Source organism: Rattus norvegicus, chromosome 11, assembly GCF_021556685.1.
Source record: "Rattus norvegicus strain SHRSP/BbbUtx chromosome 11, alternate assembly SHRSP_T2T, whole genome shotgun sequence".
In the NCBI taxonomy this organism is placed as follows: domain Eukaryota; kingdom Metazoa; phylum Chordata; class Mammalia; order Rodentia; family Muridae; genus Rattus; species Rattus norvegicus.
Genome location: NC_141544.1, coordinates 48,695,245 through 48,722,069, shown reverse-complemented (window position 1 = coordinate 48,722,069; position 26,825 = coordinate 48,695,245). Strand labels below are relative to the sequence as shown.

General features: G+C 47.9%; 1 long non-coding RNA gene across 1 annotated transcript; it reads right to left on the bottom strand.

Moving 5' to 3' along the window:
• LOC108352314 (uncharacterized) lies at nucleotides 1-25,590 on the bottom strand. Its single transcript, XR_015633362.1, has 3 exons — nucleotides 25,203-25,590; nucleotides 24,985-25,082; nucleotides 1-361 (listed from the first exon to the last, which is right to left on the bottom strand). It is a non-coding gene; the product is annotated as an uncharacterized LOC108352314 (long non-coding RNA).
• Between the last annotated feature and the right edge of the window lie 1,235 nt (nucleotides 25,591-26,825).

The window sequence follows — 26,825 nt, the reverse complement described above, 5'->3', positions numbered from 1 at the left end:
GAGACACTATTATTACCTATACTCCATCAACCAAGGAATACCATTCCCTTAAACACAGATAGCATATCTGAGGCCTTGAATTGGGTTTTGCATGGATAGAGACAGAAGTCACCCAGTGCTTCAGGAATCTGACAAATCAGAGTCTTTCTCAGTAGTGGAGAACAGGAGCTGAACTCCGTTCTGAGGTCAACCAGAACTCTGGATGGAGTGATGGCATTCGACAGTGGGGCTCAGCACCGACGCTCAGGTTGAAGGGTCCTTCTTCAAGGCAGTAAGGCTTTTGTTCATTCCGGAATCCAAGACTGGCCTGGAGATTCTAGTTCCAATAAACTCCACGTCTGGATTGCTCTTCAAATTCTTGCTAGGGAAACACAGATGTGGGATTAGACAGATCTCGCCAGATTCAGGGAAAATAAATAAAATCACAACATAGGTACCAGTGTGTCTTGCAAGCAGGTAATTTTGCCCAGGTACTGTGAGGTACACAGTTTCCAGTACTAGCTCAGTACTCCCGGGAAGAAGAGGTATTCTCGGCCTCCAGAAAAGCTGCGTCATATGCACCTGTTCCTGCAGGCTTCCTGCACTTTACTGGACCTTGGAAAAGCAGGATCCCTCTGGGTCATCCAAGAGAACACCCACAATAGCAATCATTTGTCTTCTCGTGCAACGGGCTGCCTGGAAATACCAGAAAGAGCCTAGAGCGATGTTTCATTGCTTAGAACAGTGGTTCCCACCCTTCATAACGCTACCAACTTTCAACACAGTTCCTCACATTGTGGTGACCTCCAACCATGAAATTATTTTATTGCTACTTCATAAAGGTAACTTTGTTACTGTTATGAATCACAGTGTAAACGTATCACAGGCAGGATATCTGATACCTGATTTCCCCCAAGGGGTCCTGCTGCATAGGTTGAGAACCACTGTTCTAGAAACTGATTACTGGCATGCTGGGCCGTGTTTGCTACTCCTCAACCTGTTAGGTCTCTAAGGACCTGGGTGGAGAAAGAGGAAAGAGCAGGAAAAGTTCCTTCCCCAACTCTAAGAGGCTTCAAATGTTCTCTAATCTGAATATTCTTCCTACCCTTTTGCACTTTGCAGCCCTTTGCACCCAGTCTCTGCCTCTTCTCTCCCATGCCTGGGTATCACTAAATGTAGTAGACTGGTGGCAATACCTGCATTAGAGGGTCTCCTGGTAAGGTATGGCTTCTTCCTGCATGCCCTCGGGAGTGCTGGCTGCACCTGCCTCTGACACTCCTCTCCACAGCTCCCACCCCCTTGTCAATCATTCTGTACATCAGAGACGGCGACCGCCACATATTCCAGCATATCCTCCTGAAGAAGAAGAAAGCTCCCAGGAGAGCCTGAGCCACGCGTTAGTCACTTATCGTTGCTGTGATAAGGCAGCATGACTAAAATCAATTTAAGAGGTGTTGTTGTTGTTGTTGTGGTGGTGGTGGTGGTGGTGGTGGTGGTGGTGGTGGTGGTGTTTTGGTTTGCTTTACGGTTCTGGTGGGAGAGTCCATATGGCATGGAGGACATAGCAGCAGGCAGCCACCGTAGGAAGTCCAGAGATCACTTTACAGCTACACAGAGAAAGCAAAGAGGGAGTGAGCACAGGACGTGGGCAAGGCTACAACCCTCAAAGGCTGCCCATGGTGATGTACTTCCTCCGTCAAGGCATAACTTCCCCCAAACAGTGCATCAATGGGGGAAACCAAACTTTAAAATACATGAGCCTATTGGCTCTCAAACAACCATAGGAGCTTTTATTGACTCAGCCAGCAGTTTGAAGAACCAGCGTGTATGCCTGAGACTTCTGAGGGGCAAAGGAGATAGCATAGTGGGCAAAGTGCCTGACACGCAAGCATGGAGAACTGCGTTCCTTTCCTGAGCATCCATGAAAAGCCAGGTATAGAACACACCTGACACGCCAGCTTTGGGTACATGGAGAGAGAAGGATTCCTGGGGCCTACTGGCTGGCTAGATTAGCCAAACTAAGAAGTTACAGGCCAATTTGTGAGCTGTTTCAAAACACAAGGGAGAGTGATTGAGGGAGAAACCTCTGGCTTCTACACATGTATGTGGATACCCATTTGCACATGCACACACATACATGCACATGTTTGCACACACCCACATATGCATATGCACACATACATGCACACATCAGACACACACCCATGTACACATACATGCATGTATACATATCCACACATGCATATACACACATGTACACATACATGCATACATGCACACACCACATATACATACATACACATACCATACACGCACCACACACAAATAGTCACACACATGCATGTGCATATGCACACACACATGAATGCACACATACAACTTTTTATTCCATAGTCTTCCTCACTCCCTTTTTCCTCCTCCTTTCTTTCCTGCCAGCAATCCCTTAGCTATAGCCATCTTGATAATATAGAAAGTTCTGACCAAAACAGAGGGCTGAACTTTGAAGATCCCTTAATTATTTTTAGTGGAGAATAAACTCTAGGATTTCTTGGTAATGACAGTACAGTAAAACTCTATGATTAAGAGATGAATCATAGTTGTTTAAAATAAATTTGTTACAGAACCAATTGGAGCTGCTAAAATTACCTGCAGTGTTCTATGTGAATGGCCAAGAGGTACCAAACACAAAACGGCTAATCAAGAGTCATAGGCTGGGACAATGTAGCCTCCTCTAAGAGTTAAGACTTGTTTTCAACATGGGAGGATCCAGAGGCCTGGAGGGAAAATCAGCCTGCAGGACGGGCCGTGCAGGGTGAGTAAATCCCAGAGGACCACCAGATAGGTGGAGGAGACTGTGGAGGCCTCAGGTTGCAGCAGTGAGAGAGCAAGGGAGAGCTATTTCTCCCTGCCTGGCTGCCGAGATGATTCGTTACTCTGCTTTCTCGAAATCACAGGAATTACCCACTTAATTGTTGGCACATGGTGCTGATAATGTACCAATTAATGACTGATTAGGAAGATTTTTCCAGAACATTAGGTTCTGGGAGGAAGTCTTCTCCAAGAACCATCCCTTTCGTGTTTTCTGTCTTCTTCCTGTGGTTCACAGCTCAGTGTGCTCCCAGCCAGTCTGGGTTTATTTGTGGTGACGGCTGGCTGTTCCATTCGCTTACCTCAGAAGGCCGGTCTGAATAAATAAAGAATGAGAGCCCTGATCACCTTCTGAGAGTAAAGCGCAAGGCTTCCATCCAGCTCGGAGCTCTGGAATGTGGGTGCAAGTCAGGTGAGGATGGGAGGAGAGTGAGGGTGGTGGGAGGGTTGGAGGGACCCTGCCTTGGTCCTTTCTGAGGCAGGGACACAAGGTCCCCTGAAGTGAATGGACGAGGTTAGAGGGTCCAGGAACCCATGCTGGTGGCAAGGATGACTTGGGACCCAATAGGGTAAGCAAAAAAAGAGAAGCTGACGTAGGTTCCAGTTCTCTGGTAGAGGAAGGTCAGATAACAAGTAATGACCGGGAAGCCAGTGTGGATGGACAGACAGATAGCTACACCGTTAGTCACAAACGGCATCACTCCTGCATTTGCCCACTCAGACATACCCAGGCAGCACCTGCTATGGGTCACGCTTTGTTCAAGTCACCAGGACACAGCAGTGCCAAGGGAAACCCTGTTCTCACAGAGCTGGTGGTTTAAGAATCGGACCATGCTTCAGTGAGTGGACTGTTGCAAATGCCATACCATCCTTCATCCTTTCTCCAAGATGCTAGCATGGACGCTGTTTTATATTTTATTACTCTACCTATTTTGATTTTCAAGTGAAATCACCATCTTCACATTCTGGGCACATGTCAACAATGTCTTGGGTATCTCCCACCATCCTTAGGGGCAGACAAGAGTAATATTATTGTCATCTGAGAACCCCTGGTTCAGTGCGACAAGTTGTAAGTAGGCATGCATATGGTAGACAGAGAGAACCCAGGGCTGAGTGGACCATGGCGACAGCTGCTCCCACTGGAAAGTGAGCAAAGCCCTCGAGAAGCTGAGGGAAGACATGATGTTGGGGTCCAGGTGTGGGTATCCATGGTCCCTCGCAAAGGGGGGTGTCAGGGTGCTCTTGTAGAGCACAGAGTCTGTTCTGCTGGAGAAATAAGGTGGAAAGCGTTTGGGAGAAGCCTCAGAGGTAGGCGACACAGGTTCTCAGAGCCATATGCTGGAACCACAGGATAAGCAAGGCGTTGAATCACTTCCCGCCATCTTCTCACAAGCCTGTGACTTGGTTGGCCAGCGTGGCTCAGTGGGGTCTCTGCTTCGAGTCTCATGAACCGAAGCTGTGGAACTGACCAACCGAGCTCTTGCCCGGAGGTTCGGAGAAAATTAATTTCTCATTTTTTCTGGTCGTTAGCAGAGTGCACTTCCCAGGGTTGTGGACCGAGACCCCATGCTCTTGCCATCTGTTTGCTGGCCTTGACCCGAAGCCTCTTGCCAGTCTGGTTCTTGCTCATGGCCTCTGCCTGTCAGAGCCAGAGGGGCCTGTGAATGATCTTCAGTCTTGGAGCGCGTCCAGCCTCTCCCACTGCCTCTAGGCTGAGCCGGTGTCTTGCTTTTAAGTTTGTAGACCCACCCAGCCGACACACATTGAGAGGGATTATACAAGCAAACTGGCAGTCTCTCTTCCGTTTGTATTAATGAGGTGCCAGTGACCAGATACTTAAGTAGAAATGTGGATAATTGTGGACGTAGTGATATTAAGTTTCACTTCCTGAGCTCCTTAACCACTTACATGTGAAAGCTGCATTTCAGAAAAAGGTTGTTCAAGGGCAGGAAAGAGACATAAGGGCCTGAAAGGAAAGTGTGCAAGCTGAGATACAGTTATCAAAGCAAGAATCACCCAGAAGCTAGCGATCACGGTGCCCACTGGTGTTTTGGGAGTAGCCAATTGCTTTCTGGTTGGGTTTGAGGTACTTTCCACAGTAGAAAGCCATGCATGGTACTGGGCGCCTGGCCAAGACCCTCGGGCTGGAGAGGGCATAGGCCTGGAAGAACACACTGCTTGTGGGGTCTACGTGGATCCCCCATTTAAATACTCATCTTTATACGGGTAGACTAGCGTGGCTCTCAGAGGAGAAGCTTTTTTTTGCATGGGCAGTGGTTAGTGGCAGCTTACGACAGGTCAAAGTGCCGAGAACAATCGAGCGTCGATGCTTGGCCACAGAAGAGAGAGTGTGATGCAGAAGCTCTTGATGCACAGGGACAGATAGATACTGTTGCTGTCCAGGCCACAGGACCACTAGAATTTCCTTGGGACCATCACCTGCATGTGCTGTGGGGAGAACTGAGTCAGGTGCTCTTGGAAAGAAAGGCATAATATTTTTCCCACTTGGGTCCCCTGAGAGCCTTTGCCAGTGTGTTTGGGGCCCAAGCCCATCTCTATCTCCCTCTGTCCTCTAGGGTAAGAATTGGGAAGGTGAGTTGTCTTTTTTTTTTTTTTTAAGATTTATTTATTATATATAAGTACACTGTCGCCGTCTTCAGACACACCAGAAGAGCGTGTTAGATCTCATTACAGATGGTTGCGAACCACCGTGTGGTTGCTGGGATTTGAACTCAAGACCTCTGGAAGAGCAGCCCGTGCTCTTAACTGCTGAGCCATCTCTCCAGCCCAAGTTGTCTTCTCAATTCCAGATTCTTTGGTTTAGTCTATATTCTCCTCAGACATGTCCAGCAATGGACGGCTTTGCAAATGGTCTCAATGTGTGTCCCTTCTTTGCCCAGCGCTGACGTTGAGAGCCTTGTACCCACAATGATGGTAGGGGGATGCCCGACCTCTGGGAGGTAAATAGATCACCAAGGGGAGTCCCTGAGGAATGGAATTAGATTCCCCTATAAGAGAGGCTTCTTGTCCCTCTCCAGCATGAGCTCAAGGTGAGAAAGTGAATCTACCAGAAAGTGGTCCCCAGCAGATTTGGAACCCCTCAGGGACTCTGTCTCAGACTTGCGGCCTCCAGAATGGAAAGATAATTTCTGTTATTTACAAGTGTACTGGCTGGTTTTATGTGTCAACGTGACACAAGCTGGAGTTATCACAGAGAAAGGAGCCTCAGTTGTGGAAATGCCTTCATGAGACCCAGCTGTAAGGCATTTTCTCAACTAGTGATCAAGGCGAGGAGGACCCAGCCCATTGTGGGTGGAGTCATCCCTGGGCTGGTGGTCTTGGGTTCTATAAGACAGCAAGCTGAGCAAGCCAGGGGAAGCAAGCCTGTAAGAAACATCCTTCCATGACCTCTGCATCAGCTCCTGCTTCCTGCCCTGTGTGAGTTCCTGTCCTGACTTCCTTTGGTGATGAACAGCTATGTGGAAGTGTAAGCTGAATAAACCCTTTCCTCCCCAACTTGCTTCTTGGTCCTGATGTTTGTGCAGGAATACAAATCCTGACTAAGACAACAAGCCTCCCAGCCTGAGGCATTTTGTTACAGCAGCCCCATCAGTAACAGACAGTATTATTGTTCACATTAAATTCATGTGCCCTGGGGGTTGGGGATTTAGCTCAGTGGTAGAGCGCTTGCCTAGGAAGCACAAGGCCCTGGGTTCAGTCCCCAGTTCTGAAAAAAAGAACAAAAAAAAAAAAAAAAAAAGTCATGTGCCCTGGAAGACAAAGGGGTTCTCATCCGTTCGGAAGATGAAGTAGGCAACTTTCTGACTCTTTCCTTAGATTTTCATCAAGTGCTATTTGGACATAAATTTCAAATGGTCCAAAGCATGAGAGAGAACCAGCAACAGGTCACAGGTTGTCCCCCTGAAAGGTGGAACTTTCAGCTGCCTGCGTTACTGGGCGACAGTGAGGAAGAGCCTCTTGTCACAGCTGAGTTCATTACATGGCTTTAATAACCTGTGGTGTCCTCAAGAGTAATGAAGGTGACGTTGAGCGTGGGTTGGGTGGAGGTGTGAGGCAGGAAGCTTTGAGTCATGTTGCTAGGGTAACTGTGTCCATGGCCAATCAGGGCGTTCAGGCCTGTGTGTGAATGGAGTTGTGGCTCCAAGTCCTCTGAGGTTTTGAGACATCATCTACTTGAGAGGAAACCAGAGATACCAGCAGAAGGAGAGTTAGATACACAAGCAAAGAGAGCCAGAGACTGAGAGTGAGGGAGGGAGGGACAAGCCTGAATGAAACAGAGGCAGCCAGCCAGATCCTTGTTGTTTTGCTTTTTTTTTTTTTTTTAAAGATTTATTATATATAAGTACACTGTAGCTGTCTTCAGACACACCAGAAGAGGGCATCAGATCTCATTACAGATGGTTGTGAGCCACCATGTGGTTGCTGGGATTTGAACTCAGGATCTCTGGAAGAGCAGTCAGTGCTCTTAACCTCTGAGCCATCTTTCCAGCCCATTGTTTTGCTTTTAATGCTAATTTTCTTTGCCCATTTTGTTGCCAGCTCTGGGCTGATTGTGTTTCTCCCCCCTGAGCACCACTGCTCTGTGTCTGAGAAGAGGCCTGTCCCCCAAATCAAGCAAAGCAACACCCCCTTCCCCCAAGTCATGGCGCTGGAGTCCTGAAGCGCTGGCCATGGTCACACTCATGTGGTCATCCACCCTCAGGAGCCAGAGAGGAATGCTGGTGCTCAGCTCACTTTCTCTGAGCTGAGACCCCAGACCACGCCATGGTCCCTGTCCACGCTTAGGCTGGGCCTTCCCACCTCAATAAACCTGTTTGAGAAAATCCCTCACAGATGTGCTGAGAGGTGTTTCCATGGTGATTCTAAATACAGTCGAGTTGACAATAAAAGTTACCATGGCAGCATCTATATCTGTGTGTGCGTGCCTGCGTGTGTGCATGTGTGTGTGCGTGTGTGTGCGTGTGTGTGTGTGTATGTGTGTGTATGTGTGTGTATGTGTGTGTATGTGTGTATGTGTGTGTATGTGTGTATATGTGTGTGTATGTGTGTATGTGTGTGTATGTGTGTGTATGTGTGTGTATGTGTGTTTATGTGTGTGTATGTGTGTGTGTATGTGTGTGTATGTGTGTATGTGTGTGTGTATGTGTGTGTATGTGTGTGTGTATGTGTGTGTATGTGTGTGTGTATGTGTGTGTATATGTGTGTGTGTGTGTGTGTGTATGTGTGTATGTGTGTGTGTGTGTGTGCTGGTACGCATGTGTGTGCCCCTGCACGTGCACGCATGTGCCATTCTGCACAGAGTTAACAGAGGAGAGGATCTGGGGTGGGATATTACTTGCTGGAGTTAGTAAATCCTAAAAGGGTCTTTGCCCTTCTGTCTTAATCAGTGTTCTCTTGCTGATGAAGAGGGACCATGACCACAGCAACTCTTAGAAAAGAAAGCATTTTACAGGGGTGTGCTTACTGGTTTACTCCACTATCCTTACGCTGGGAGCACTGGTAGCAGGCATACAGGCAGACATGGTAGCTGAGAATTCTACATCTGAATTTGAAGACAGCAGGAGGCCTGGCTTGGGCTTTTGAAACCCCCAAACCCACTTTGATAAAATACTTCTCCAACAAGGCCACACCTCTTAATTTCTGTCCAGTAGCACTGTTCTTTTTCCCCCCCATCTTTATTAAATTGGGTATTTCTTATTTACATTTCAAGTGTTATTCCCTTTCCTGGTTTCCAGGCCAACATCCCGCTAACCCCTCCCCTTCCCCTTCTATATGGGTGTTCCCCTCCCCACCCTCCCCCCATTACCACCCTCCCCCCAGCAATCACGTTCACTGGGGGTTCAGTCTTAGCAGGACCCAGGGCTTCCCCTTCCACTGGTGCCCTTACTAGGCTATTCATTGCTACCTATGAGGTCAGAGTCCAGGGTCAGTCCATGTATAGTCTTTAGGTAGTGGCTTAGTCCCTGGAAGCTCTGGTTGCTTGACATTGTTGTACATATGGGGTCTCGAGCCCCTTCAAGCTCTTCCAGTTCTTTCTCTGATTCCTTCAACGGGGGACCTATTCTCAGTTCAGTGGCTTGCTGCTGGCATTCGCCTATATATTTGCTGTATTCTGGCTGTATCTCTCAGGAGAGATCTACATCCAGTTCCTGTCAGCCTGAACCTGAACCTCTTTGTTTCATCCATCTTATCTAGTTTGGTGGCTGTATGTGTATGGTTCACATGTGGGGCAGGCTCTGAATGGGTGTTCCTTCAGTCTCTGTTCTAAACTTTGCCTCCCTATCCCCTCCTAAGGGTATTCTTGTTCCCCTTTTAAAGAAGGAGTAAAGCATCTGCATTTTCGTCATCCTTCTTGAGTTTCATGTGTTCTGTGTATCTTGGGTAATTCAAGCATTTGGGCTAATAGCCACTTATCAATGAGTGCATACCATGTATGTTTTTCTGTGATTGAGTTACCTCACTCAGGATGATATTTTCTAGTTCCATCCACTTGCCTATGAATTTCATAAAGTCATTGTTTTTGATAGTGGAGTAGTATTCCATTGTGTAGATGTACCACATTTTCTGTATGAAGGGCATCTGGGCTTTCCAGCTTTTGGCTATTATAAATAAGGCTGCTATGAACATAGTGGAGCATGTATCTTTGTTATATGTTGGGGCATCTTTTGGGTATATGCCCAAGAGAGGTATAGCTGGGTCCTCAGGTAATACAATGTCCAATTTTCTGAGGAACCTCCAGAATGATTTCCAGAATGGTTATACCAGTCTGCAATCCCACCAACAATGGAGGAGTGTTCCTCTTTCTCCACATCCTCATCAGCATCTGCTGTCGCTGGAGTTTTTGATCTTAGCCATTCTGACTGGTGTGAGGTGGAATCTCAGGGTTGTTTTGATTTACATTTCCCTTATGACTAAAGATGTTGAACATTTCTTTAGGTGCTTCTCAGCCATTCAATGTTCCTCAGCTGTGAATTCTTTGTTTAGCTCTGAACCCCATTTTTAAATAGGGTTATTTGTCTCCCTGTAATCTAACTTTGTGAGTTCTTTGTATATTTTGGATATAAACCCTCTATCTGTTGTAGGATTGGTAAAGATCGTTTCCCAATCTGTTCGTAGTAGCACAATCCTCTAATGACCAAGCATTCAAATCTATGAGCCTGGGGGCGGGAGGGGGGAGGGAGCATTCCTATTCAAACCACTACATACTCTTAAATTTATATCTTAAATCATGCTGAGATGGAAACCTCAGAAAGCAGGAGAAAAGGATGGGGTTTAATAAGAATATTGGGTTACAGACATAGCTCAGTTGGCAAAGTAACTGCTTTGAAGGCACAGAGACCTGAATTGCATTCTAGAACCCATATTAAAGTGGGGGGGCATAAGAGCACTTGTTTGTATTCCCAGCACTAGGGAGAGAGACAGGAGGGTCTCTCATGTTCACAGGTGAGTGCCAGGCCAGCAAGAAACCCTTTCTCAAAACACAAGGTGGGCCGGATGTGACGGAGCACGTCTGTAAAACACTCAGGAGACAGATGCACGGGGGTCTCTGTGAGTTCAAGGCCAACCTGGTCTGTCTAGCAAATTCAAAGGCCAGCTAGGGCTGTGCAGACAGAGAAGATCTCAGATGTCCAACACAAGAAAATGCGAGATGATAACTCTTGAGGAATAACCCAAGGTTGATGTGGGTGGTCACACACATGTACCTGCACAGGTATCACACATACAACACACACGCACACACGCGCGCACACACGCGCACACACACTCACACCCAGTAGGAATATTAATTGGCTCTGGAGATGAAGTATTCCAAGGAGGCATTTCAGGCCCCAAATGAGTTTCTTGGGGCTTTCTGGCTTAAAAGTGTTGAGATTCATCATTTCAATTGTTGGGGGGCTAATTGGCTCCTCCAACCAGTTGGTTCCTTGTTGCAGGAGAATCCTTCCTTGCCATTCCGGTTTCTGGCAGTTGCCAAATGGCTTTGGTGTCCCAAGGCTTGTAGGGAATCCTGTAGCATCTCAATTCTGTGCCTGCCTGCGTCTGAATGATAGCTGTCATTGGATTAGGGCCCATCTGACCTCATTGGAAGTATTTACAAATTAGAGCCACACACAGGTATCCTCCACCTGTCTGGAGATGCAGCACCCCTGAACTCAGTACGCCGAAAGCCGTCACAGGAATGGCAGCAGTGACAGTGGGTAGGGATAGGCTTGTGCCCACTAGGAGGTGTTTCGGAGTGGCAGACATCCCTGTGGAACAGCAGACAGACATCCCTCTGGAAGAGCAGGCATCACTCTGGAGCAATCCACTTGGACCATTGGAACTGTGGTCAGCAGGATTCGGTACCACCTAGGAGAAATGCCTCTGGGCCCAACTATGAGGATATATCCAGGGAGGTTTAACTGAGGGGAGTTGCCAGGGCTGTACGACCGAGGGAAGACACTCCCTGGATATTGGTGTCATCATCCCATCAGCTAGGGTTCTGAACTGGATAGAAAGGAGCCAGTGATCACATTCACTGTGACCGACTGCCTAAGGCTCTCACCCTGATTGGTTGTTCCTACAAGCCAGAATAAACCCTTCCTCCCTTCCTTCCTTCTTTCCTTCCTTCCTTCCTTCCTTCCTTCCTTCCTTTCCTTCCTTCCTTCCTTTCCTTCCTTCCTTCCTTCCTTCCTTTCCTTCCTTCCTTCCTTCCTTTCCTTCCTTCCTTTCCTTCCTTCCTTCCTTCCTTCCTTTCCTTCCTTCCTTCCTTCCTTCCTTCCTTCCTTCCTTTCCTTCCTTTCCTTCCTTTCCTTCCTTTCCTTCCTTTCCTTTCCTTCCTTCCTTCCTTCCTTTCCTTCCTTCCTTCCTTTCCTTCCTTCCTTCCTTCCTTCCTTCCTTCCTTCCTTCCTTTCCTTCCCTTCCTTCCTTCCTTCCTTTCCTTCCTTCCTTTCCTTCCTTCCTTTCCTTCCTTCCTTCCTTCCTTTCCTTCCTTCCTTCCTTCCCTTCCTTCCTTTCCTTCCTTCCTTCCTTCCCTTCCTTCCTTCCTTCCTTCCTTCCTTCCTTCCTTCCTTCCTTCCTTTCCTTCCTTCCCTTCCTTCCCTCCCTCCCTCCCTCCCTCCCTTCCTTCCCTCCCTCCCTCCCTCCCTTCCTTCCTTCCTTCCTTCCTTCCTCCCTTCCTTAACTTGGTTTTGTCACTGCCACAATGAAAGTAAGAGCAGAATGGACTTACAGTGAAGAAACGTCTTACAATCACGGCTCTGCCTTCAGAACCCGCTATTAATTAGTTCGCTTCTCTGCGCCCTGGAGCCTTTGATTTCTTTGCCTACAGTCAGTTTAATAAAGTGAGGGGTGAATGGGGGTAGTGAGGAGGGTGGTCTGTAAATAAAGGCTCTCAGCGCCTCCCGCATCTGGACAGAATGTCCTGGAAGGAAGTCGTATACGTGCTTAATGATGTGTTTTGTTAGTATTCGAGCTCTGTTGCGGCTGTTTGGGGGGGCAGTTCCTTTAAAAGCATGCTTTTAGGGGGTAAGGAATCTTCTGAGTGGGACTGGGAAAAGAGTTAATGTAAACTACACCCTGAGTGAGTGCACACAGTTGCCTCAGTGCTCTCCTATGTGGCTGCTGCAGGCACAAAGTCTCCTTCAGAGGTTTGTAAACCTCTGCAGGAGATGGGGGCTGGTCTGTGGCATGTTGCCTGGGGTTTTCCAAGCCCTGGCGGTGTTGCACTCTGTTTGATTGTTGCCTTGGGGCCAGCTCAGGAACTTCTCTTATCTGTAACACCACTTACACCCTATACTTTCAACCCTCTAATCCAAGATTTTCTTCAACAATAAAAATCCCTTGGGAAGCACCCAGAGCAGACTTTGCAGTTGGGGTCCGATGGAGCACCCATCAGCTCTCAGGGTTGTAGAGCACTCCTAGTGGAGCGCTCCTAACACACAAACTGGCTGAGACTGACCCTGGCTTATTGCTCTGTTTGCTACTGATGCCTTCGCCCTCCAGGCTGACAGTGCTAGAGCCCATGAGTACGTGGCATTTTACAGCAAGAGTCTTGGTACTTATCATTAAATTAAGAACCAGGTGGTGGAGAGCCTCCTGGTGATATAGTGTGTTGGCTCCTGGTGTATGGTGCTATTGAGGGAGTGGTGGATCTTTAGGGATAGGGCTTGGTGGAGGTCTTAGTACAACTGAGTTCACGTGACCTTGAAGGAGACTGTGGGGTTCCAGTCACTTCCTCTCACCTTGCTTCACAACCTCCACGAGGTGAACCATTGCCAACATGTGCACTGCAGGCCTTACTCAACAATCTAGCTGATCATGGACCGCTGAAGCCATGAACCAAAGTAAATGTTTCTCCTTTAAGCTCTCTCTCAGGCAGTATGCCCTACTAAGCGCTGACAAATATGTCTGTACTATCTGGGTATTCCTGGGATGGGTGGTAGAATTTCCCATTCCCAAACCTGACACCTTAGCATCAGGTTTACTGTGAGCGACTGAGAAGAAACATAGACTGACCTGCACTTCTCTGTCTACGGGCAGGGCATGGATTTGTGAAAGTGTTTCCACCTCTTCCTTGAGGAGGGGTAGAAGTTAATCAGCAGCTGATAACAGACACTTCTCAGCCTCTGATGAGATCAGAGAGTCTGGCCACAGCTCTTCCTACCGGACCTACCACAACATTCCCCATATATCTACCTCTGGAGACTTGCCACTCTCGGGGGACACAGGTTCCTACTTTGGTTTGTTCTTTATAGGTAGCCTGCCCTTTAGGGGACTATGTTATTGTCCTCACAAGCTACAGACTGTATGTTGCTGTGATAAAACATTATGACCGAAGGCAACGTAAGGAAGAATTTATTCTGGATTATGGTTCCAGAGGGGTAAGAATCCATTATGGCGAGGTGGAGGCAGGGAGTGGCAAAACATTGAAAGATCACATCTTTAACCTCAGGCACAAAGCTGAGAGAGAAAGAGAGGAAATGGAGGGAGAGGGGAGAGAGAAGAAGGAGGAGAAAGAGGAGAGAGAGGGGAAAGGGGTTAGAGGGGAGAGGAGAGAGGGAAGAGAGAGAAGAGGGGAGAAAGAGGAGAGAGAGGAGAGAGGGGAGAAGAGAGAAGGGAAAGAGAAGAGGAGGAGAAAGGGAATGGTGCCGCCCACAGTGGGCAAGTCTTTCACCTCCATTAAAGCAATCATGAGAATTCCTTGCAGAAATGCCCACTAGCCGTGCCACGCTTGCCAAACCTTCATCAAGACATCTCAGGTAATTCAGGTTGTGTCCAGTTGACAATTAGAAGTACCCGTCCCAGCTACTTAGTCCAAATTCTGGTCTTTGAACTGTTCTTTGCAGAGTGCCTCCGTGAATTACCGCGATGCATGCATCAGTACACTGGGTATCCAGTACACTGCTGAGGGGTTTCTTCTTAAGTCTAATTCACAGAGCCATTGTTGTGAACTGAGAAATGTTTTCCTTCTCGGCATCCCCCAAACAGCAAGTCTTAAAAGCAGCCCAGTTTCTGGTCGGTTATCACAGGAGCAGCAGTAGAGCTGACCTGGGGAATGGAAACTGAGTAGTGTCCCATTAACCCATCCCATGATCCTCCTGGGCAGCATGAGGAGGGGACGGAGTACCAGCAGGGCAGAACCAGTAGCATTTCCAGTGGAGAATGGTGACTCAGCAGAAGCCACAGAAGGTGGGGGAGAGAGGAGGGAAAGGAGTCGGGGCAGAGCCCCACCTTGATGGAGCAGTAGAGATGTGATAAGCCCTCCCCCTTCATTCCCTGCTTCTGATGTGATAAGCCCTCCCCCTTCATTCCCTGCTTCTGATGTTCTGATTGACAGGATGCTCCCTCCATCAGACTCCTAATCCCATGGTACACAGTGTGTGTGAGCAGCAGTTCTTCCCAGACTGTAGGCTGCTGGTCAGAAAGGAGATATGAGGAAAGATGAGATGTCTAGAAAAACATGCCTAACCCCTTGTGGTGACCACCATTGCTACAGCTTGGGACTTGAACTGTTTCCCTGTATACTGAAAGCCTGGCTAATCTGAAGGCTTAGTCTCCAGCTTACTGTGCAACTGGGAGGTGACAAACCTTTAGAAAGTGAGTGTCATTGTTAGGGTTTTACTTCTGTGAACAGACACCATGTCCAACACAACTGTTACAAGGCCACCATTTCACTGGGGCTGCCTTACAGCTTCAGAGGTTCAGTCCATTATCATCAAGGCAGGAGCATGACAGTGTCCAGGCAGGCATGGTGCAGGAGGAGCTGAGTTCTACATCTTCATGTGAAGTTTGCTAGCAGAGTACTGGTTTCCAGGCAGCTAGGATGGGAGTCTTAATGCATCCACAGTGACACACCTACTCCAATAAGGCACACCTACTCCAACAAGGCCACACCTACTCCAACAAGGCTACTCCCTGGGCCTAGCATTTACAAACCATGGAGGAGGTCAGGGCACTGGGACTATGCCTTTGAAGGGGGCACTGGACCGCCAGGCCCTTCTTCTTCTGTTCACATTCCAGGTGTGAGCTTTCTGGCTTTACTCTGCCATGCTTTGCTACCAGGATGTGCTGCCCTGGGTCATGAGCTGATACCTCTGGAACGTGAGCCAAAATAAATCCTCTTTGTTCTAGAAGCTGGTGTATCATAGAACATCTGTTACAGAAACAGGGAGCTGAGTAACACAAAGGCTCTCTAGGAAAAACAAACAACCAATTTATGTTCTATTGCATTTCTCCCTGAAGAGAAGTGCTAACACTGTAAAGCACAGAGTTTGTTGGATAAACAATGGCTAAAATGCATTCGCTCCTCAAGGACTACTTCTCTCCTCATGGGCTGTTATCAGCCCACAGGGAATGTGCAGGCAGAGCCAGGGAAAGGACTCCGGTTGGTGAAGGTGCTTGCACTGTAACCATGAGGACCCCAGTGTAATACCAACACACGTATCAAAGCTGAGTGTGACAGAGCATGTCCTGTGACTGCAGTGCAGGGGATGTGAACACAGGAGCAGTCTGAGGACTTGGTCACAGGGTGGTCTAACTGAAAAGGACAGTTTCAAGTTCAGTGGGTGGAACGGAGGAAGACGATATCTAGCATTGGCCTCTGACCTACACACATGCACATGTATACACACACAAGCACACATGCATATACATGTGTGTATATATGTACACATGTGCACACACAAATATATACATACACAACATGCACACACATGCATATACACACGTGTGCACACACATACATGTACACATGTATACATATGCATACATACCACACACCCATACATACAAATACACAGTGCACACACATACATGTATACATGTATACCTATGCATACATACCACACATGTATCAATATATTACACACAAACACACATGCACACATGCTCACACACAGTTTAGTGATGGGAGGTGTCTGGGGAGATCTACTGCAGACCTAAGCACTACTAAGTAGACTGTGGCCCTGACTTCGCTTATGCCTGGTTTGGTGGGATCTCTCCTGTTTGCGCCCAAACATGATTGTCTTGAGGATAATTTTTTTTTCTTAACCTCAAACATGTACAAGTTTGGCTTTTGAAAGAAAATATTTCTTCTAGAATGGCTGATGTCAGCCAAACCTTTATCTCGATCCAACAGTGATTAGGAAATCCTTTCATTTCCTCATGGATTTCCCACCATCCCATTATGTTTCTCTCAGTCTCAAAATCACCCCTTCCCCCTACACCCAATCTCACTGAAGTAGGAAGAAGAGGGTTGCCTTGTATGGCAGCTGTGCTGTGATAACACCTTGGTAAAATGCAGTGCAGCGGAGGAAGAGTCTAGTTGGCTCACCATTCCAGATTATCATCCATTGGAAGAAGGAACTGAAAGCTGACAGGAATTGGGCCCAGCTAGCAAGGTCACATAAAGATCATCCACATAGTAATATATGCTATAAAGAACACAGAGGAAATGAACATGTCCTTAGCGCTCAGCTAGCTCTCTCTACTCTTATACAGACCATGACCCAAACCCAGGGAATGGCACTATCCACTGTGGGCTGAATCTTCCCACATCAAGTAAGGCAAGTAATATATCCTCCCATACTCATGCCCATAGGCCAAGCAACACTTTCCCGTACTCATGCCCATAGGTCAAACAACACTCTCCCATAGACATGCCCACAGGCCAAGCAAGATTAGACAACTCCTCTATGAGACTCTCCTCTCAGGTGACTTTACACTATGGAAGATTGACAGTCAAAAACAACCATCACAAGGGTCTTCGTTAGTTCTTGCCTGGACAACCTGAGAAACAACAGCTACAGAAGCCTGGTATCCTTACGGTCTTGACTTCTTGGAGGGAAAAGACAAGATCTGTCAGTAAGGGACAGAGCCCAGCTGGTCTTAGGGTTAGTGAGTCCTCAGAGCACCTCAAGTGTTCTGGGTGCCACATTTTCTGAGAGATACTCACTGACTGGATTCTGTTGTGTTGGGCTCAGTAAACCATCCCTGTGAGAAGGGCAGCCGATGTGGTAGCCATGGGGTAGCCAACATGGATGAGGGAGGTTTGGAAGTTTCATGGTCAACCCTCTGAGCATTTATGGTTCCTGATCTCTTCTTAAGATGATACCAGTTGTAATGGAGTGGGACTCTTATTACTGGATCCCCTCACTAGAGGTTTTAACTCCAAATGCAGCCATGTTCTGAGGCAGTGGAGGGAAGGTCTTCTGCAATGGCTTCAGTGACATATCTAAGGGTCTTGAATTCACTTTTGAAGTATTTGGGGATTGAATCCAAGGTCTCCCACCTGCTAGGTGTTCAGTCTACCACTGAACTACACTGAACTCCTAAGGATATTTTAAAATGTAATTTGGGAATGTCACTGTCAAGTATAAGGGGGCAGGATTCAAAATCAAATTCACAATTTGGAGAGTCTCAACAGTTTTGAGTCTTGGGTCCAAACACAAGCCAACAAGGGTGGACCTTGTTCCAGCTTCTAGAAGCTCTGGGGGCCTCAGGGGTGAGGGCTATTTGTCTGCTCACTCTGTTAGCTCTGAGGAGTCTCTTCCAGACATACAACAGATGACACTTCATTGTCTGTGATGTGTCAGAACCAGCCAGCCACACGGACCTATAGTTCATCTGTGGACTGGAATAGAGACTCACTTGTTTCCAGTGAGTAAACAAAGGGAAGGTGTCTGAATTTTGAAAGGAACAAGGCCAGCTTTATCGTGGGTCTTTTTGCGTGTCCTTGAGCGGAGGCACACATATGCCATGGCGTATGTGAGGCAGGGTCCCTTGCTCACTGTTACGCATGCCGGGCTAGCCTGTAGCTGGGATCTGTCTCCATCTATCTCACTGCAGGAACAGTGAGATTCACATGAATGCTGTTACCTCCGACTCCTTGTGTGTCCTGGGGACCTGAACTCTGGTCTTCATCCACTAAGACATCTTTCCTGTTGCCCCCTTTCCTCCTGGAATGAAATCTTCCCCGTTACCCTTTTCTTTCTGAGTTTAAGATCCTTCTTTCCCATCTACTGCTGCCTTGGATTGGGACCACAGTCTACTGAGGCTGTGGTGCATATGTATGGTGTCAACAGCTTCTCTGTCCTTCTGTTAAATGCCGGTGGCATTTCTTCTCAGTGATAATCAACGAGGTCTTTTGAAGTTTGTCCACTGGGGCAAGATTACTTCCACTGGGAGTGCTGTAATGAGATACAGCGGTCCTCCCACGTAGTATGCGAATGCTCTAAGTACACAGAGGTGGCTTGCGCTGGTGTTTGTCGGACTGATAGCTGGTTATAGGTGACTAACAGGCAGGTAGAAAATACAGTATGGACGCACATGCTAAAGGGATGTTTGTTCCCAGGATGGGTTAGAGCAGGACGCCACAGTCTTGACACCCTATTCAGAAAACCACACGACTTAAAATTTATGGAGTATTTATAGAGTACCCCATGTGACATTTCTGACTCTGCCGGTCCGCTGTGGTCACAGAGGAATAGAAAACGCTGAGCAGAGAGATGGGCTAGTGCCTGGGCTTGGATTCCTTATGGATTACTCTGTGGTCTGCCGGTGACACAGGGCCAGGTCTCATGATGTATAAGGGAGATGGAGGGATGCCACTTGCGGGGTGAGTGCTAGCCTCACAGGTGGGATCTCCCAACATTTCTCAGATGGTTGTGACCTTAGTTACTCGGAGTCCATCCACCCTTAGGTTCCAGATGAAAACCTACAGTATCTCAGGGGTGCAGGGACACCATCTTCACACCTCCATCACACCGCTGGGCTTGAGTGCTGCACGAACCTGCAGGCTACTGCTTCTGGGGGGCACCTCAGACCTACCTGCCTCAGGCCCTTGCCCTTGCCCTGCTAGGATCAGCCTCTGATAGCAAAATTAGATGGTGGAGAAGGAGAAAGAATAGAGATCTGAGCTAGCAGCATAGTCTCTTTACAGTCAGGGGTATTCCCAAAGACTGGGGACTAGTTGGTGCCAGGGGCCCTCTATAGCAGAGCAATGGCTGCCCACAGAGGCAGCTGGTCCCCCCACCCCACCCCAGGGTTCACCGTCCTTATTTTATATAGAACTCCAATGTGGCTTGCCTTTGTAACCACAAGATGTAAACTCCACTGGGGAGGGTGCTCCTGGAGTTTCCCTTAGAATCTCCAGTAAAACCATGTCCTTTCCATCCCAGTGTGCAAGACAAAGAGGTGAGGTGCGAGCTCACCAGAGCACAGTGGAAGTTATCCATCCCAAGTGAACACTACATCTCCAGTAACTTATGGAAAATGGAAGTAGGCAGGCAAACATGGTGGTTGCCTCTTGGCAGGAATCCTGTGGCCCCTCTGATTTTGAATGCAGTGTTTCTCCTGGTCCCAAGAAAAGAGGTCTTCCTGATACAACCTCCTCAGACTGGTAGCAATGGGCATATCCATTTTCTGGCCTCTTTTGCTCCCAGGAGGTGTACACTTGGAGGATGAGCACTGAAGAATGGTAACACCAGTATGCCTGACCTCCCTCTAAACATACCCTCCTGTGGAGGTGGGATGGCCTGCTCATGGGTGCAATGCACACATTTCTTTTGTAAACTTAACCTGGTAATTAGGTCTATCCTTGATGAGGCATTGCTCCATGACCCCTACTTTACCAAAATCTACAGGGAACTGTAAAGAGAAAAACCTGATGTTCTGGACACACTGTGCTTAACAGGTTGTGAATCTTTGGAATACTGTGGCTGCCTTCCGTGCTCTCTATGGCCATTCACACGCAGTTCTGAAACGTAACACTCCCTACGTAAGCATTGTGAAAACACTTACAAGATGAGAATATACGTCCCGGCTTCAGGCACGTCAAGTGATATCAGTGATCTTTACTCCTGCTGCTTTATTTTCTATTAAAGTCTCCGACAAGAGCACATGCCTCTCTCTCAGGTTGGAAGGAGTTTAGGGTTGACATTGTTCTTGAGCAGGCACTCATAAAGTCTTTTTGTGAACAGCATTGTTATGTGGGAGTTATCACACAAATAAAACCTTTTTAGAAACCCGGACTTCCCACACGGTTAACTGTGTGGGTGTAGACTAGGGCTGGCTTTTATGGCCCACCTGATACCTTGTTGCTTTGACAATGAGAGGCTTAGCACACCAGAACAAAGGGGTGCTGTCTAAACTTGGGTAACGGACACAATAACTTAACATACTTCTCAGAGCCATCAGGCTCCTACAGTTGAACACCAGCCCAGGGGAGGACAGCTGCACCTGTCCCCTGCCAACTATCCGACTATCCATTGTGTGCCCATCAGAGAAATCACTTTGCCCTATTGGACCTGCACTCGTCTGTGATAGAATACGGTAGGCCCAGCCAATGGTTGGCTTTGAAGAATGAGTCACTTGGTCATTTCTGGAGGGAAAAAAACTGGCATTGCCAAGATGAAAAAGAAGCAGAAAGAAGCCCCAGGCCACCAATATTTCTCAACATCTGCTCCTAGAGAAAACAATGTTTATTGTGGTAAAATCTGCATGTCATAAAATTTCCCATTGCAACCACTTTTAGGGGTTCATTCCAAAGGCATCAAGCACGCTCGCACAGAGGTAGAGCCATCCCAACCATACAGCTCCGAACACTTTCATGTCCCCCAACTAAGTCTCCTCAATACATGATGGCCCCCTGCCCCAGCCTCACGCCCCCATTCTACCGATGTCTCGTCTCTGTAGGGAGCAGTAGGGAGCTCTCACAAGTGCCCTCCACAGCACCTGTCACTTTGTAGCTGGCTTATTTCACATCTAACTTTTCAAAGGTTTGTGCAGCCATGGAGTGATGGAGTCTTGTTTCTCTTTGGGATAAAGAGATATCTGCTTGTTCATTCATCACTCAGAGCAAACGTCTTCCACTCGTTCACACACCGATGAGATGTTTCCTAAAGAACACTGTGAGTGACTTTACTGAGTGAATGATCTTTCAATCTCTTTAATCCTGTGTTAAAACTCGAGTGAATTGTAAAGTGAGTGGCAAGTCTTTAGAGAACACTAAATATGTAAACAGGAGTGCCGTCCCTCCCCCACCTCCCTGTAGAATTATTTTTCTTCTGTTTTGTTCTAGAAGAATATGTAGGGTACAAAGTCTACATTTCAAAAATAGGATTTCTGCAGCTAATCATCTTAACGGGGACATAAATGCCAGCCCAGCCTCTGTGAGTCATTTCTTGGATTCTAAGAGGAATGCATTTCAGGCAGGAGGGTTTTTTTTTTTTTTTTTTTTTTTTTTTTTTATCTTTGAGGTTTGTTTTAAGAAGTGCCAGAAGCAAAGGCGAAATCATAAACTGCCTGGAGCCCCACTCAGATCCAGAGGCAGCTCTGAAGCCTGCGGGCTAGGCAGACCCTTGGCTGGAGAGACCCATCCTGCTGTTGGCAGGGCTCATCTGTGCACTGGGGGGCAGGGCGGGATGGGGTGGTGGTGGTGTCTGTATCCTGTGAAGTCTCTTGATTTAAGAACACACTAAGGTGGCCTTGAGTGATGGTTTAGTAGTTAGCAGCATTGGCTGTTCTTCCAGAGGACTTGGGTTAAGTTCCCAGCCCCCACGAGATGCTTTCTGCCGTGTAACCCCAGTCTCAGGGACACTCTCATCTGGCCTCCACAGGCACTGCACATGCATCCTGCACAGACGTACATGTGGGGGAAATGTCTGATTATATAAAATTAAACATTAGCATCACAAAGTGAGGAAGGCATGGTACAGTAGAGAGGAGTCTAGGAGAAGAAACAGGGCCTTTAAAAAGCTCTTTGGAACCATCTTTGGACGTCAATCTCTTTGAGCAGCACTGTGCCGTTCTGGCTTTACCCGCTCTAGTCACCAGCAGAAGCATTGAGCAGACACGTGTGGAGAGCCATTGCTAGCCATGAGTACCTTCCACCCAGAGACCCTGCCATGCTGCATTGTCAGGTTGCACTTGGATCCACCTGGATCCCTGAATGTCATCAATGGTCTTCCCTTGTGAATAAGAGTCACAAGGCATCATGTCCCTGGGGTGGGGGCGGGGTGGGGGAGGTCGCCTTTTCTCATCCTCTATGCCTGAGGGCTAAAGTTTCTGGCCACAAGTGATCACCACAAACAGTCCTAAGTGAAGGAGGACCCACCAAAGGCCCCAGTAATAGAGGACGCTCACTCCCGTGACTCCATGGTGTAGGGGCAGGTATGCTGCTGGGTCCATGAAGTCCTGTGATCCGTAACAGAGGGTAGCAGTGGGTTAGCTGATGACAAATAGGTGACAGTGAATCCACTCAGGGATTTCATATCACAGGAAGCCCCAGAAGATTGGTGAAGAATGGGACTCTTTCCAGATGCTTGCAACCACCCAGCTCTCTAATCAAGAAACAGCTCCCTGGAGCAGGGCTCTCCACATACCTCAAACAAACCCCAGTTTACACACCTGTCAAGCCTAGCACTCTAACGGCACCTAGTACAGGACACGTCCTCAATCAAGTGTTCACTTGTACCAGGGACCTCATGTCAGGTGTGCCTTGACCAAACTTCAATGGAAAGCGTTAGAATAAGTTTCTCAAGTAGTGAGCAGGGTCCAAATGGCCACGTGGTGGAAGGACTTCCAAGGGTCAGTTTCAGTGAGACGGTCCACTTTATTACTCCAAGGGTATAAGGGTTTGGGGGGTTATGAGCAGGAAGGACTGATTGGTCATTGGTCATGACACAGTACCTAATTATCATATGGCTGCGTGGGACTTCCATGCTGAATCATGCAGGGCTTTCAGGAAGCTCTGTGCATGTTCATCCTCTAGATAAGGTTAGAGACCCTCCCCAAATAAGGTTAGTCAGAGGAAGGGATACCCCTCGGGGAACGGGAGTCCTCCATTTCCTGCTGTACTCAGAGAACTATCAGAACATGGTGAACTGGTACCTTAACAGCAGGTCTTCTAACATTTTCTCCCACCTGCAGGGATCCCCTGCTCCCTACATTCCCCATACTCTGTAAGACCAAGACCAGCTTGGTGTCTTTGGTAGAGGGAAAAGGAAAAAGAGAAATGGTCTCAGGGAGGGAGAAAGGCATGAGATTTTCCATGTCAAGGTTTAAGAGTAACCAGTGTATTCAAAAGAGAAGAAAGACAAGAGGGTGACATTAGAGAATCAGAGGACAACAGCGAGCCCAGGGACTGAGGTGCAAGTTGTACAAGGATTGGACGGGTGGGTGGTGGGTGGGAAGGGAGGCAGCTTTGTTGGGCTTGTAGGTTTGCAGTGGAGGTCTCTTGGCTCCTGTGTTTGAGAACCAGCCCCTGTATGTTTGGCTTCTTGGGCCAGCTGTACTTAGCACAGCGGCATCCACTGTCCTTCAGTTGACCCTAGTTGTTCTCTACCCATCCCCCACCTACTTGTTTGCAAGTGTGCTTGTGGGACTGGATATGGGGATAGGCATGACTCAGAGTTAAGTTTGGAAAAGAAAGATGCACCAGGTGATGTCTAAGTTCACCCATAGACCCCGAATCTGTAAGCCAGGGAAGGTGGCCAGGGAAAGCAAACCCGAAACAGTTCAAAAGGCTCCCACTGCAGGGTATTTAGCAGCAAGGTGGGCTGAAGAAGGAAGCCGAGGTTTCCCCCCACAGCTCCAGGTTCAAGATGCTGGGCACTTCCGGGGTCCGGGGATTGAACCATTTTTCCCCTGTAGAAAATGCACACACTCCTGTAGAAAATGAGTATATGGACCACCACCCTCATCTTGTTCAGGTTCCAGTGATGAGCATCCAGGAGGCTCAGTTTGTGATATTATTTCAGGAGGACTTTTTTTTTTTTTTTTTTTTTGGTTCTTTTTTTTTCGGAGCTGGGGACCGAACCCAGGGCCTTGCGCTTCCTAGGCAAGCGCTCTACCACTGAGCTAAATCCCCAGCCCCTCAGGAGGACCTTTTTATGTCTCCTTGATGTTCCCACCAGAAGCAGCCAAGTCACCATAGAAGCTCAAGGCCACCGTTGACATCAGCGTTTTGACATCAACCTGTGAGGTGCTGAAGGAGTCCTCTTGTGCCTTTTTGCTTCAAGGGACTTGCAAGCCTCACGTCTTTTAAACAAAGTCCCTGATTAACAGAAGCAGCCTGAGAGCTTTGATCTGTCTCAACAAAGGCTCCCTGGGTTTAGCCAAAAACCAAGTTCTATTTGTTTTTGTTTTGTGTTTTTCTGTTAAGATCTTGGGACTGGAAAGCACTGAGGTTTTCTGGAAGGTTCTGTTGGTGGGGTGGCTGCTCTGGAACTGGTGGCCGACCATTCTAGGGGCTCTTGGGAAGTGGCATCTGCCAAGGAAATTTAGGGTAATAAGTTGTGTATGGTTCAGTTTTCTATGCTTTTTGTGTGTACAGGTATGTCTGTGTGTCTGTGTGTGTGTATGTGTGTGTCTGTGTGTGTGTGTGTCTGTGCATGTGTTTGCGTATATGTATGTGTTCATCTGCCTTTGGGTGCACATGTGTCCACATGCGTGTGGAAGCCATAGAGCAATCTTAAGTGACATTCCTCAGACATTTCCACTTCATGCCATAATCTCTCACTGAGATCCAGGACCTGCTCTTTAGCCTAGGCTAGCTAGTTCCAGGGACCTTCTTGCCTCTGGCCTACTCAGCAGAGCAGCCAGCATGGGCTTTCCATTCTGAGATTATCAAGTTACCTGTATCAGTCCAGTCAGGTGTAGCAGCAGCCACAGTTATCTGAGAGGTCAGGGAGCCTCACCCTTCATCCAGGAAGCTGGCTTCAGCTGCAGATACTCTGCAAAGCAAATTTGCTTTGTAATTGAGAAACAGCTGGCAAAAGAAATCAAGCAATATAAAAAAGTCCCATCGCCGTGAACAAGTTCCTGCCTTCCCACCCACCTGGCCCTGGTCTCACCTTGCAGTAAGATTGAGATGGCTATCTTTATTCTGTTTGAGCATGATATATCATTCTTCATGTGACTCAAGGATACATGATCATTTCAAAAATACCCATATTGTTGGGATAGAAATCTCAGCACGATGGGCCAAGATGGTTCCGAGTGCAAAGGTTTAATGAGAGAAGAAGAGTAGAAGAGGAGAGAAATAATGGTCGGCCATGAGAACGTGGGGGAAAGGAGGGAGGGGAATGGGGAGAGAAGGGACAAAGGGGAAGAGGGGAAAAGGGGAAGAGGGCAAGAGCAAGAGGACAGGAGAAGAGAAGAGGATGAGGAGATAATGAGGAGGGGGCAAGCAGCCCCTTTTATAGTGAGTCAGGCACAGCTGGTTGTTGCCAGGTAACTGTGGGGCCGAGCATACCTGGCTGTTGCCAGGTAGCTGTGGGGGTGGAGCTTAGACAGAATGCCAACACATATGGGACCTTAGGCCGGGACTTTGTGCCCAGAGCAATGAGGACCAGCTGGTCTGTGCTTGTACTATTTTGGTGACTCAGCTGGAGAATTGTAAGGTCGAATGATATTAAACTGTCTTTGGGGCCCTCAGGTTGACACATGAAGATCTGAGTACCCTGCCTGTGTCCTAACTACTCTGTGTTTGCCATCCCAGAACAGCTCAGTAGGCATCAGCGGTCCCCACTCTCCCACTGAAGGCAGACTTTTCTGCCCTTCTTCTACTAAAAAGATAATTTAGGACTGTGGTACCCAGTACGGCCTCCCTTCAGCAATTCTGAGCTTTGGCTCTGGAAGGGCCTGGAGCATGTGTTCTCTGTGGGCAAAGGGGACCCGAGAAGGTTCTCAGCCTTCTCGGCAGGTAGGATGGGACAGGTCTAGTGTGAGCAACACAGCACTGAGACAAGACGGCACTGCAGATCCGCAAGCACACCTACGGGGGCAGCAGTGTGTGACTGCTCCAAAACCACACCAGAGAGATAGGGTGTTGTTTCAGTAGACAGGCTCTCGCTGCCTACATGGAAGCCGTGAATACTTCTGCTGAGAGGACAAACAGCTGGGGAGACACTGGCCTCTTCCTCACTTTCTCAGAGAAGCAAGATGTCATATGGCTACCTCCATTTAAAATTCTTTCTAGTTCCTTTAGTTAAAATAGGCCCTGTCTTTTCCCTTTCCCACCTAGACTTGACCATTAACTGCCACTCTTCTCCCTGCCCCTTCTCCCTTTCCTCCCCCTTTCCTCAGTCTCCTTTTTTTAACCAAAAAATTATCTAGATGACCAAAGTACAAATTTCAGTATCCTCACAGGCAGGCATTGTTTTGGTTAATAACCCAAGTCAAATAACCAGTAATCATTTGATTTTTTTTTTTTTTGAGGCACATATAACTGATTCTGGAAGAAAAAATTCCAGAGCTATGAGAAGTGCTGACTCTGGCCTCCAGACCACATTTCACTCGATGGTCACAGGCCCCTTGGGAGGGATTTTGCCGTCAGCTACAGGAACACTGGCCTCTAAAGGGGCTCCTCAACCTGTGTTCAATGGGCAGGCAAAGGAGGAAGCAGAGCGAAAACTGCTGAGCTCCTGGTGGCACAGCCAGCTGCTTCTGTTTACAGACACTCGGTTCCGAGCTCT